Source organism: Pteronotus mesoamericanus, unplaced genomic scaffold (assembly GCF_021234165.1).
Source record: "Pteronotus mesoamericanus isolate MK-2021 breed Mesoamerican mustached bat unplaced genomic scaffold, CSHL_Meso_final contig_246, whole genome shotgun sequence".
Classification (NCBI taxonomy): Eukaryota; Metazoa; Chordata; class Mammalia; order Chiroptera; family Mormoopidae; genus Pteronotus; species Pteronotus mesoamericanus.
The window spans coordinates 4186450-4200514 of NW_026555104.1; positions in this window are offsets into that span (position 1 = coordinate 4186450).

Genomic DNA, 14065 nt, shown 5'->3' on the forward strand with positions numbered 1-14065 from the left:
GTTTCAAATGAATGAATCTTTTTAAAGAGGACTCATCTCCTTTGTTCTTTTGGTTTCCTGTTGAAATGTTCTCCAAAGCCCCAAATACAGAAGTGCACTGAACCGTACACCTTGTCCTGTCATTCCTTGGACCAGCTTCATGGCTTTACCATCAGAGGCACCAACGCCTACATGGTTTTTACGCTGTTTTCTCTGAGACCCTGCTCTCTCCACTATTCTGTTTTCTTTGTTTTTCAACCGCCCCTTTGTCATCTCGCAATAGGTTCCCACCATCATCTTCCTTCCTCACTGGGATTTCTATGCTGGGCTTCCTCCATTTTGCCTCTTTCTCACAGGCACCCGGGCTCTGTATCCTCCAGTCTTCCTTGTCTCTTTCCTTCTCTCTTATGATTGCTGCCCAGCCTCCAGAACCTACTTAGGGCTCTCAGAGTTTCCCTTACAGGTGTCCAAACTCTTTCATTGCTATGTCTATAGCTTGTCACTTCTCAGCTGGTGTAGGAGTGTGATTATTGGTCCCCCTGGCTTCATTCCCCCCCTACTTTATTTTAAGCATTACCACCAAAACATAAGCAATCATATGAGACATAAACCCCATGTTAAGAAAACAGTGTTTTTATTTTGCTTGCAGGATAAATCCAAATAACTTTGCATGTCGTTTATCATATGTACATATTGAACTCTGCTTATTTGTTATTTGTGGGGAAGGGCTACAAAATTACTCTATTTTTTTGCTCATGCAATTCATCTTTGTTCTTCCCCACCCATCTTTATCAAATTCTTACCCTTTTACATAAAATGCAATTCAAGTCTGATTATGTTTGATGAATTAATTCCATTTGGTTAAAATTGAAAATATTTTTGAGAGTCTAACTGTCATTATTAATCACATCATTTACATAGGAAGCTTTTTCATGCAATGGAAGCAAACTGTGGGAGAAATAGGGCAGCTGTTTTCTGTGTCTTGATCTGGGTGGAGGGTAACTTATATGGCATTTCCTGAATGGTGGGTTGCAGATGACCAATGGTGGGTGGCTTTGAGACCAATTCCTATATCCTCTGACTCCCAGTCAACACCTTCACCCTATGATGTGAGTGGAGGCAGTGTGACATGCTCATTAAGCACAGACACAGCCATCAGGTGGCCCGGAATTCAAACCTGGCTCTGCCACTGAGTAGGAATGTGAAGTTGGATGAATCACTTCCTATCTCTGCTTCATTTTCTAACCTGTGAAATGGGACCAACAGGTTTGTTGTGAGATTAACAATGTAACACAGGTACAGCATTTAGCTCAACACCTGCAATGACAAAAGACATGAATGATGCAAGCAGCTACTATCATAACACCTTGGCTGGATGAAATTGACATCCCCAAATACAAGTGGCCTAAAGATGGAGTTCCTTTTAATTTTATGACTGAGATGATGTCTGTGCCTTGATTAAGAAACAACACACTTTCCCCTCCCATTCTAGATGAGATGGTTTAAATATACCCCTACAATCCAATAACATTACTAAAGTCCATCCGTTCATTTTACATTTGGCAGATATTTCTTGGGCAAACATACTTTCAACAGTATTTTCTTAGTGGTTAACAGTGTTTCACTCCTATAACTGAAATACTTTCTTCCCTGTGTACGTCTCTTACCAGTCCAGGCCAAGAACATTAGAGTTACAGCTTGCACACATTTTCAAAAATCTATTTCATACCACAGATCATTACTTAGCCTGGAAAGCCTACAATTGAAATATTGGATTAACCCCACTAATCATCTCCTTGAGAACTAGCTGCCCAATTGCCAAATTGTACCAACAGAGAAGAGTAACATTCGGCTTTTGGAGAAACTCTAAGTAATTCCAAGCAATTAGCAGCAGGCAGTATATGCAAGAGCTAAATACTAACTTTGAACTCAGACTGCCTGAGCTGAAAATCCTGACTGTCATTTACTGCTATGGACTCTTCAGTAAGTTATTGAACCTTTCTTACTGGTTTCTATTGAGTTTATTATTTTGTAGAATTACCTTTACATATCAGTGAAGTAGTGTATATAAATCACTCACCACAGTTTCTGCAATATAAGGATGTAAAGCCTAAATGTGATTATTATGAATGTTATTGTTATTATTATGTTTTATCCAAAGATGTGCTATGTTGTGATAACAGTTTCTGAATTCTCTGTTCTTTATCCTGTAGACTGATGGGTCTCTCCTTTTTTTTTTGGTTTATATTTTCCTTAATGGGATAAGAAGAATTTGGCAAAGTTCCAAGTGGGTAAATCCCAATGTATTGGAGGGTGAGGGTGGGTGGGTTGGTGGTGTACAGCAGTGGGTTGAAGGTCTTACTCCACCTGTCCATGACTAGGAGGGATATTAGATAATGAGCTAACTTCTTTTTTAAAAAAGATTTAGTTATTTATTTATTTTTAGAGAGAGGAGAAGGGAGGGAGAAAGAGAGGGAGAGACACATCAATGTGTGGTTGTCTCTCACACACCCCCTACTGGAGACCTGGTCCACAATGCAGGCATGTACCCTGACTGGGAATTGAACCAATGACCCTTTGGTTTACAGGCTGGGACTCAATCCACTGAGCCACATCAGCCAGGGCACTAACTTCTTAAAAGTATGAGCTAGCACACAGAACACCAAATTGCAACAGCTGCCAGGGATAGTATTTTAACGAATATCTCCTAATAAATGACTAGCGTGTTCTTCATCTTTCCATAGTCTTGTTACATGAAGTGGATAACTCATAGCAGTGTAATAAGATTTGGCAAATCAGGGGTTTTCTGGAGAACATGACCATGCTTTCTGGAGCTGGACCACAGGCATTCGGTTATGTAGAGGGACTCTCGGGCACCCAGCCCATCAGCTCATGGTCAGGGCTTCAGAAGTCACAGGGGCTGCCTCTCTGAGCCGCTGAGAGAGGGAATGTTCTACATCAGACTGTAAAATGTATAGCACATAATGCCCTGAAGTAGCTCTAATTAGTCCTCTGTGCTAGGCTTTGCCTTAATTCTGTAGGAGTTCATAGAGAGGGAAAGGCTTGTATGCAGATTTTACAATGCTCTCTATTACATGAGATTCCTCCTAATTTACAGGAGACTTTGGTAAAATGTGTTTCTGTGGGACTATAACTGTTGTGCTAAGAACATAATGTATTATTAAGTAGTAAAGTGACAGTATAGGACAAATAAGCATTATTACTTCATGTGCATATTCTTGGTAGTCCATAACCCTTGCACATATACAAATTTACTTGATCATTATGACCATTGTTGATATTTTCCAGGTAATTTGCCAAGACCATGCAGCCCATAAATGGCAAACCAGGACCCAAATCCAGAACTTCTAACTTTAAATGCACTAAACTTCATAATATCTTATTCTACCTAAGCTGTAGATAACATCGCCCATAGAACTTTAAGTTTAAAGACTCTACATATGTAATTGGGTATTATTTTTTATTTATTTACTAAACAATATTTTTGAGCACAGAGTATGCATCAGTTTCAATGATACCTCTTCCCAAATGCCCGTGCTCTCTGCTACCTGCCAACTCCATGCCCTCCATTCACCTTCCCACTCTCTCCTCAGCAGGCCCATGGTCCTGAAACCTTCTCATACGGGGAAGACCCTTGGAATGTTTAGTAAAACGTAGATGTTTAGGACTTTATCTGCAAGAGGTTGTGCTCCAGGTAGCCCAGTAACACATCTTAAGAGACCTGGCACTCAACTTCAATCCCAGTAACTGCTGCTCCAGATCCTTGCCTCCAGGTAAATTCCTAAGCAAGCTATTTCAACACTATCCCACCATTCTTGACTCTATGTTCTTGACCTTCAACAATACAAACCTCCAAACTTAGATCCTTTTCCTCTTCTTCCCACCTCCTGCCCTCCTTTTTCTTTATCTCTGTTCTATTATCATGAAAGAGAATACTTTTAGAGAAAGATAAATTCCATCTTCATCTTCTGCAAGCAAAATGCTACTAGGTCAGGGGCATAGCTCATTCATTATAATTCACTTGTCATTGGTTTCAGAGACCTGTCCCCCAGGAGCTGACCCTCTCCTCCCCTGAGCCTTCACCAGTTCCACCTTGGGTAATGATATTCTAGAGCTTCTTTTGGGTTCTCTCAGAGTTGCCTAGACTGTGCAACCATTAATGGACATTATGCCTTACTCAGGGATGTCTGCTGTTCTCAGCCTTGACTCTTGGATCACTCTCATTTTGGTTACAATGTGTCCTAAACCAGGGACTGTGTATGAGAAAGTATAAGACTTTTTTCAAAGGGGGACAAAGGGTCCTTCCAGCTGTCCTCCATGACTGTTCTTTAGTCATTCAGCTCAGCTCATCGGTCCTTTATCTGTGTGTTCTGCCAGGCCAAAGTTAAAAATGCTTACTGTGTCTAGTGAATTGAAATCACTGATGCTCCATCTCAGGCTATGTCTCATGTAATTGCCAAGCCTTGGTCAGTGAGAGAATGAGCACATCCTCAGCTTCATCTTGACAGTTAGAGGGATTTTGAGTCATCTAATACCTGACTGCGTATTATACACACCTGATATCAGGACATCCCAGTCTGGGCTGTGGGCTTCTGCATGCCTACTGAATCACAGCCAAGTCCTGGACCGGCACAGTGACTTGGTGCTATGACTAGATTTCTGCCCTTATATCCTGGCAAGGTCCCTAATGGAGCTATTTTGATATTAATAGTAGCCAATGACTGGGATGTGAGAGGTCACACCTCTCTGACTTTGGCTCTAACCTGCAGACTGGAATTTTTAATACCCTAGTAACCAGGTGTGTCTTTCTAGACAAACCTGTACCATGCCAGAGGTCTTCCTGTTCTTCCTTTACACACACTCTACACTGGAGAGTCTGGCTGTCCTTGCAGGGTTTTGCTTTAGATTCAGGTTAGCCTTCTTGAATCCTTACCCAAACCAGCTTATTTATCCATTCCACCTCCCTAAAGTCTTAGAATCACTCCTGTCTGGTTATACTGAATTTTGAGAGAAATCGTTCATTTTTCACCTATGACACCAGTAGACACCATCAAGTTTTGACTAAAGATAGTCATATAATTGGTGTCTGATCTCCCTAGAGCAACTATGAGCTGAGGGCTTGGTCTGGGCCCCTGTTCCATGAGCTAGAGCTAGGAATGGAAAACACTTACTTGGCTGATCATGGCTATGAAATATGGAGCAAAGAGCAAACTAATTTATGTGGGGGGACTGAAGGGCAGGGTGAGTCAAAGTCCTCTGGGGAGCAGAAAGAATGGGTGAAATGCCAGAGTAGCATCTAAAACCAATGGTTGGCTAAAACAAAAGCTGAATTGCAACTTGAGGATGAAAGGGTGGGTTTAGAGTAGTGAATATCAAAGGCAGAGGTGAAAAGTCTCAGAAAACTGCCATACTCTGAGGGTATCAGTCTTTTATGCAATCTTTGTTTTGTTTGTTTTTTTATTTGTTTGTTTATTAACCCTCACCCTCACAAGGACATTTTTTTCATTGCTTCCAAAGAGAGAGGAAGGGGGAAAGAGAGAAAGAGAGAGAGAGAGAGAGAGATGGACAGACACTGACATTGATGGGAGAGGAAAACATCAATTGGTTGACCTTTTCTATGCACCCTGACAGGGGGATTGAACCTACAACCGGAGTATGTGCCCTGACTGGGAATCGAACCCATAACTCTTTGGTCTACTGGACAGTGCTCCAACCAACTGAGCCACATTGGCCAGGGTATTTTTTGGAATGCTTATGGCTGAGTCCCTAAGCTGGAGGCAGAATTTAAGTACATTGACCAGCTTAAAGAATTCTGGATTCCTCTGCCCTCAAAGAAGCCTCCAATCCTTCTACAGCTTTTTGATTACTTGCCAAGACCAACTTATTTCAGCTGAGCAAACTACACCACTGGCAAGGGCACCTGAAAGAAATCAGTAAAATGACGTAGGCTGGATTGTTTGAGTAAAGACGTTTAGGGTTTGGTTAAGCTATGACCCTACAACCTTTTGGTACTTTGCTAATAATACACTTAGTCGTTTTACTTTTTTCTCTACTTGAGTCAAATGCATTTCGCCCATTTAAACAGGTTATTGTCTCTAAGAATATTGACTGTCTGTCATCTTGAAAAATATACCAACAACTAGCAAAGAAGTAAATTGTAGGGGCCATTCATTTTTAGAGAGGCAATTTCTGCCTTTGCGTCACACTGCCCCCAAAGGGATTTCAGCAGGAGGAATTAGGAAGTAGCTGCTAGTTTGTGTATGGCTCAATTCCTCTTTACTTTGACAACTTTTACCTACACTGTATCAATGATTTCTTCACAGTTGTGCTGTCCATCATAATTTTATTAGTGAAGCCTACCTACTTAGTGGTCTCTAGCCCAAATAATCATTTACTCTGTTCAAAGATCTTATATTATTGATCACTATAACCTCTTGGGGGTATCTTTTAATACACATGAGACATCACAACAGTCTAGTGAGATGAGCAGAGTTTGTGGCAAGGCGTGAGCCTGAAGAAATATAGCAAAATCAGCTTGCAAAATGCTTTGGATTCCATATTTCAGGATGTGGTACCTTATTTAGAAAACAATTAAGAACCGGCAGGGATTTGTGATCAAGGAATCTCATTGATCAAATCCTGCATTAGTAAAGACCACTCTAATAGCAATGCAGTAAATAAATCTCAGGGTAAAAGAATAGCTATTAAGCCTCCGTTTGCGAAACCATTGCAATAGCCTCCGAAACTGCAAACATGTAACATTCAAGTTTAAGTTTAGAATATGTGCTATAACAAAGAATTAGAGATATTCTTTGTAATCTATACTTGCCTACATTCGACTGAAACATATCTATGTTTAGGTGCTAGAGGTAGTGGGGTCAGGTTAATTAATCCATTATCTAATTATTCTACATCTTCTTTGCACAGAATCTTACTGACATGAACATTCAGAGGTTTGAACCCATGTAGGGCTGCGCTGCAGCATCAAGGGAATGTATGGGTGTGTAATGTTCACATGCATAATGTGCATGTGTGCATTTGTGTGCCTACTACTGGGTGAGAAAGGTCCACCTAAGATAGAAGGTAATGGGACTCAGTGTTAAATTCTTACTTCCTGTTTTAATGTGGATTGAAGATTATTGACACAATGTTGAAGTGGTGTCTAAATACAATCTTGCTTGGAACTAGCTTTTTTTCCCTAGTAGCTTTAAATCTGATTATATTTTGTTCCTGAAAATTCAAAGTATTTAATCCACTAGGGATAATAAGTTGATTTCTTTTTACATTAAAACTTATGGGGCCTATTAAATACAGTTGCTATTCATTACCTATTATTATGAAGGAGGTAAGCCATTTCAGCATGAATCATATAAAATGAATTGAGTGGGCACAAAAATCTGAATATTGGCAATCACAGGAAAGAAATGAGCGCTAACTTAATTAAATCTTTGCTGACTATCTGGTGGAAGCTGGGATCCTGGGGAGGTGTGGTAGGCCAAGGGAATACTGATTCACTGACATAGGTCCGCTCAAGCTCATTTTCAGATCCACAGATTCAGCACACCCGGGTCTGATCAGGAAGTTCTGCAGACAGCCACCCCTGCTTGCTATTGCTTGGGGTTTAATTGTAGTTCTCATTATCCCAGAGAACAGACAGACTCATATTGTGTCATCCACAGTCATCTTGCTTTTAAAAATATATCTGTGCATGTGCCAGAGACTCACTAATAAAGAATCTGACATAAGCCCAAGCTTTCATCTGCTGGGGGATAGTGCTTGTCTGCATCAGAAGTAAGGCTGGAGTGAAGTGCAGATGATGCCAAGTGCTAGGCCCACGTCTCTTTTCAAGGAGACCACCCGTTGGGTCATAGATCATGTTAGTCTAAAAAGGGAACTAAACAGGTAAGCTGTTTTTATTAATGGTCATTCCTGTGACACAGTTAAAGGAGGATGGGAGACACATCTTTGCACTTTTAAATATTTCATTTTGCATTTAGTCCAACTCATTGACATTAGAATGTGACATAGTCAATTTTGCCAGAAAATTTGGAGAACGATCTGCCTCTTTCTCTGCTTATGACTTGCCACTTAAACTTCCAAGTTGCCCAGTTGGGGGCAAAGACACCTGTCCCTGAAAGGTGAGTTTCCCTAGCAAGATTGAAAATAGATCTGTTGGGTGAAGAAAATTTCAATCTCATCGCAGTTATGTAAAAAGTTTTAGAAGGTTAGAAGACGACAGGGCTCAACAGGATTAGATTAAATTAAACTAAATCTAGGTACTTTTGAAGGTGTTTAATTCTTTGACATTCAATGGACAGAAACACTTTCTTATTTATTTTTTAAAACTTATAATTTCCAAGATCAAGTCTTGCCCAGCAGTTTCTCCTATTCATCTATAATTTCCTGGTTATAGAGTGACTTGTGACTGCCAATCTCTGTATTTCATGATCACATGACAACTGATGGTAGTTTAAAATTTTAACTAATTCCATTAATTTTTACTGCCACTGTTTGATGTGGAAACCAAAACCAGAAACATAACATTGTGCTATAGACCCACAAGACAAAGATTCTATTAGGTCATCTGCAATAGCAGCTCAGAAATATTTAACTGTAAAAATGTGACCTGTATTCTAAGGTGAAAGGAGATCAGAGGCCTGAAGCAAACCTAGTCTCTGTTCCTTCTAGGAAGTTCATGTTCTCACCCTTAACTGGGAAAGTTTACAAAGAAAAAGAAAGGAGGAGGAGAATTCTAATTTAAGGTCCTTTGTTTTTTTCCCCCCCTGCCAGTCTCCCCTTTAATAAACCTCAACTAATTGACTGCCTTCAGATTTTTGTTTTCCTGAAAAATTGGGATTTTCTAAATTCTGTAGTTAGCATCAATGTAAGCGGGGTCAGCCTTGAGCTGGGTTTCTGATATGAGTCAAAAGCTATCCTTCTTCTACAGTGATGTGAAACAACTCTGAACATGTTTTCATAGATGACACCTAGGAGTTCGGAGCACTGTTGTACCCACTTTCTGCTGTCTGCATGGAGCTTCAGGGTATCGGGCTGTTAATCAGGGTTAGGTGAGAGTCTGAAGTTGTAGCTACTTTGAAATAAGGTGGCATCAGACAACCCATGTCGCCACTTGCTGGATCAGGTGATATCTTGAGCAGAATAAGATCATGCACAAGATTCTCTGAAATAATAATGAAAAAGAGCCAGCCTGCTCTGTCCCAGTCATTCCCAACCTGTGCACAAGGAGAGAGAATTAACTCCTGCCCCCACTGGCCCATGATTACTATTCTTCCAATTTCCTGAAAGGAAAACTTCTTGCAATGGTGGACACTTGAAAGCTCTAATCATGTTAGAAATAACTGTGAAAATGATCCTATTAATAAGTTCTGAGAATCTCTGGCATTTGGCACTGTGTTGACCAAACCTCTTTGCAGTTCTTTTTTTCTGTTTACTTCCTTTTCTTGTTCCTTCTTGTGGATACTTTTCTCTTTAAGTTTCCAGTTGTTCTCTCAAAGAACTTTTTTTTTTAAATGTAGACCAACGAAAGTGACAAGAACAACCAAGAACAACAAAAAAAGATGTGCAGAAAGGCCAGTCTAGTTTTTACCTACATCATTATTGACAGTATCACAGTACTTCCCGTAACAGACTGAAGGCTCTAGCTGGTATTCACAGATGATTTCTGGTGCTTTGGATTAGTAACACTAAATCATAAAGTCATTTATTTTCAGTAATAATAAATAACTTTACAAGAAGGACATCTCTAATGGAGGAAAATAGAGGGGAATGAATGTTCTGTCCATCTAAGTTGACTAAAATGGCAATGATGTTTGCGTACCTGCAGAGAAGAGAGATGCTGATATAATTGTTAGAGATTTTGATTAGGCGTGTCATACCCATGACCTGAGGGCTGCATGTGGCCCAGGATGACTGTGAATGTGGTCCAACACAAAATCGTAAATTTACTTAAAACATTATGAGATTTTTTTTTGTTCCTTTTCATTAGTGTTTATGTATTTAATGTGTGGCCCAAGACAACTTTTCTTCTTCCAGCGTAGCCCAGAGTGGCCAAAAGGTTGGACACCTTTGCATGATACATTAGGTTTAAATCTTCTAATTGACAAGTTATTTATATTGAGAGGACAAACAATAAAAAAGAAAGCAAGCGGGTGTGGAGATTTTTAGTTACATTGTTAATTGCATGTCCATACTGAATTACCTATTCAATTGAATAGTAAACATTTTTAAAAAATCTCTTGACTTACCATTTTAAGCCAGCTGATCAAATTAAATATGCCACTCTATAACAAATTTTAAAATTAAAATCTAGACATTACTGAGTAAAAGAAGTTGGTTAGGAAATATAATTTTGATGCTGAAATTTGGGCATGTTCTTGGTTTATTTAAAAACACTTAAGGCCACTTGAAAATGTTATATCCTGAAGCATTCATTCTGTTATCTATGGATGCCACAGTTGTAAAAATTATATTCTATATGGAATGCTAATACTTGTTAGAGTAACATGAGGCTATAGATCAGGGATTGACAAACCACAGTCAACAGGCCAAATCTGTCCCCCTACCACCTGTTTTTAAAAAGTTTTATTGGAAGAAAGCTACAGTCATTTGTTTCAATATTGTCTGTTCTTGCTTTTGCCTGCAATGACAGCTCAGTAGTGGTGACAAGGGCTGCATGTCTTGCCAAGCCTAAACATTTGATATCTACCACTTTCCAGAAAAAGTTGTCGGCTCTTGTGTAGGGTGTTTGAGCTTGGAGCACCATGTTTATTTACAACTCCTCTTTTGCTTGGGTACAAAGATGACAGTAAAACGCTCATGTCTGTGTTTGTGCATGTGAGGCAGACAGTACATTAATGATCACGTGCCACCTAGAAGTAATTTGGCATCGCAGATAAAATTAGTCCACTGTCACAGATTTTATTTCTTCCTCTGGGCAATCTTCATGCTGTTGCAAAAAGGAAACTTACCACTGAGAGTACAATGAGTTGCCTGTGGAGTAATCAGCCCCATTTTAGATGAATGACTCAGATTGCACAGAATACAGATCTAGGATCATCATGGATCTATGCTCCCAGCATTTTGTTATTGTGCATAATAAATGAGCTAAGCATCCTGGGAGACTCCAGATCATGGCAAATAATCAAACTTCGATTCTCAAGTCAGGATCTCTGTCCACCGTTTTGTTGTTGCTGTTGTAGTTTTTTACAGCATGGCACACCAGGGCCAGCAAAACTGGGCAATTGTTGATGCTAGTTTAGACTTTAAGATTTAGCCAGGGCTTTATCGTTCTCTATTTTATCATGGTGAATATTATTGAAACTGCCAAGCCTTATTATACACATACAATTAAGCAATTACTGATTCCACCTGCTCCACTCCAAGGCTGCGAATGGTTGTTTAAACAACAGAGTATGAGGCTGTCGTTAAAACTAAACCAACAGTCAACAGAGACATAGATGAGAGGTGACTTCAGGTGCCAGTCAGGATGATCGCTCTGCAGTGGTTGAGCTTTGTTTAGTTTTTAATAACTTATAAACCCTTTCACGTCCCTCACCTCATGTAACCCTTACTGTAACTCTGTAGGAGAAGGTAGGGCAAGGATCACCATCTCTGGGGTAAGTTCAAGGAAGACTCATTTACTTATCTCCCAACATTTTAGAGTGAAGGTATAAATAATCAAAATCCTTTGGAGAAAATAAACAACTGCTAGGTAGAATCCAAGAAATTTTATGTTTAGGTTTTTCTGCAGGATCACATGATTAAATGATTTTTTGAAATTGCATGTGGTTAGGAAGTGGCTGAGCCAGGATTAGAACCCAGGCACTATGGCTGCAGAACATTTGCAGTTCATGCTTATACTTCCTCAAAAATAACAAATACTCATTGAGCAATTATTGGTTAGTCGCATGTTAAACACACAGACCCCATATACTGAGTTTCTGCTTTGTTCCAGACCCTAGGTGGGCACTGACGATAGACAGATAAACAAGACATGAACTAGTCATGTTTTTATTTAGGTCTTTCTAACCTACTCAATTCTGATGGCTCTTTGAAGAAAAGAAACAGGGTTTTACTGAACATACATCACGAGGTCCTGACATCCTTCACAGGAAACCAATTTTCAGGTGTGACCTCAGAGATAAGTAGGCGTTTTGTGAAGATTGACAAGAGGGAGGGACATAGATGTAGGAAGAACATTCCAGGCACTGGGATTGATAAGTCTGAATACACTTGACATAAATAATCATGGAAAATACTCACACATTCTTCCTGAACCCAAACTTTACCAAATACTTCCTTCTTGGATCTTGACACACATTTTTCCCCTGGCCTCTCCACTCATTCATTTCCTTCCTCTCCCTACTTTCATTTCTTTAGCAGGTTCCTTTTCCTCTGCCCATTTCTTAAAGTCACTCACCCTCAGGGCTCTCTCCCAGGACCTGTGTTTTCCTCGCTTTAATTCTTCGGTTGCATCATCTGTTCCATGGATTTGGTCGCTATCTGTACACCGATAGGAACGACTCTATATCCAGATCACAACGCTATTTTGAGAACCAGTCCTGTGTATGTGGTTGACCAACTGTGGCTCTGCGTCCTTCAAAGTCTTACAGGTTTGTAACCTCCACCTGCTCCCAAAGGAAATCATTATTATCCCCCTCTAAACTGTTCCTTCTCATGCTCTGTATACATTGAGTAAACCAGAAACCTGAACATAATTCTTTGTAGTTCATTGTAACCGATTTTTTTCCCCTAATGCAATTCTGTTAATTCTGCTTTCTAAGCTTCTCTCAAACATGTCACTTTGTTTCAACCCCCATCGCTATTCCCTAGTAGTGCTACCTGGGGCACCTACATAACTGAATTACCCCTTGCCAACCCATCCCCCACACCAAGAATGCCAATGTGATGATGTCATTCCATGTGTACACTTACATTGTATTTAGGATAAGATGGGGGCACAGGCCTCCATTCTCTGACAGTGCTATTTCCCAGCACTCCTACATTACCTATACTCTCAACTAGTGATAAGGCCATACTCTTTTTTAACCTCTACGTCTTTTGTTTTGCTACTTCTTCCCATTCTTGCTTGTCTATCTCCCACCCATCCTCCATGTCAGGACCCTTTCTATCACTCTGTCTCTTCTGTAGGTCAGATTATTCTATTATGACTCCATAGCCCTGTATTCGCCCCCCAATATTGCATTCATTGCAGTGTATGAAAATGCTTCTTCAATTATCTCTGCATACAGGACACATATCTTTCCAGCTTATCATTACTGCTACATGATTTAGCATAGGCACATAGTAAGCATGTGATTAACCCTTGTTAATTTACATGCACGAATGTTATAACCCTCAGTGTCCTATACGTGTAGTATCACAGGATAACACAAGTTTTTAGGTGAGAGGCAAGTTTGAACCTAGAGTTTGTCACTTATTTGCTGTATTGGTTTTGACTAATTACTTAATTTCTCTGAACCTCAAACTTAATCTGTAAAATAAGCATAATAATATCCAACTCATGAGGTTGTTTACAAATTTAAAAGTTCTGGACACACTTAAGTGCTCGACTAAGGGGAGCTTTTAGCTGATTAATTCAGTGCCTTGTGAAGTGAACTTACATCAAATGCCTATGAGTTCAGAGAATGCTGGCACAATCTGGCATAAAATACCCCTTTCCCTGCTACTTAATTTCCTGAAGCGCTCTCTTAATTTTAAGTTTGATTTTCTGTAATATCCTATCCAACCTTCCAAAGAAAACCGACTCACAAGGAGTCACATTGGACACCACTTATCATTCCTCTGTAGAATTTACTTTGTTCACAGTTATAAGTTCCATCTATTAGTTAGTCATGAATTAGTTGCTTATTGCTGCTATAACAAACTTCCATAAACTTGATTGTTTTGATCAAATTAAATTTATTATTTTACACTTCTGGGGACATGAAGTCTGAATCAGCTCACTGGGCTAAAACAGTGTCACCACACCTGTGTTTTTTCTACGGGGTCCAGGGGAGAACCATTTCTGTCTTTGCAGCTTCTA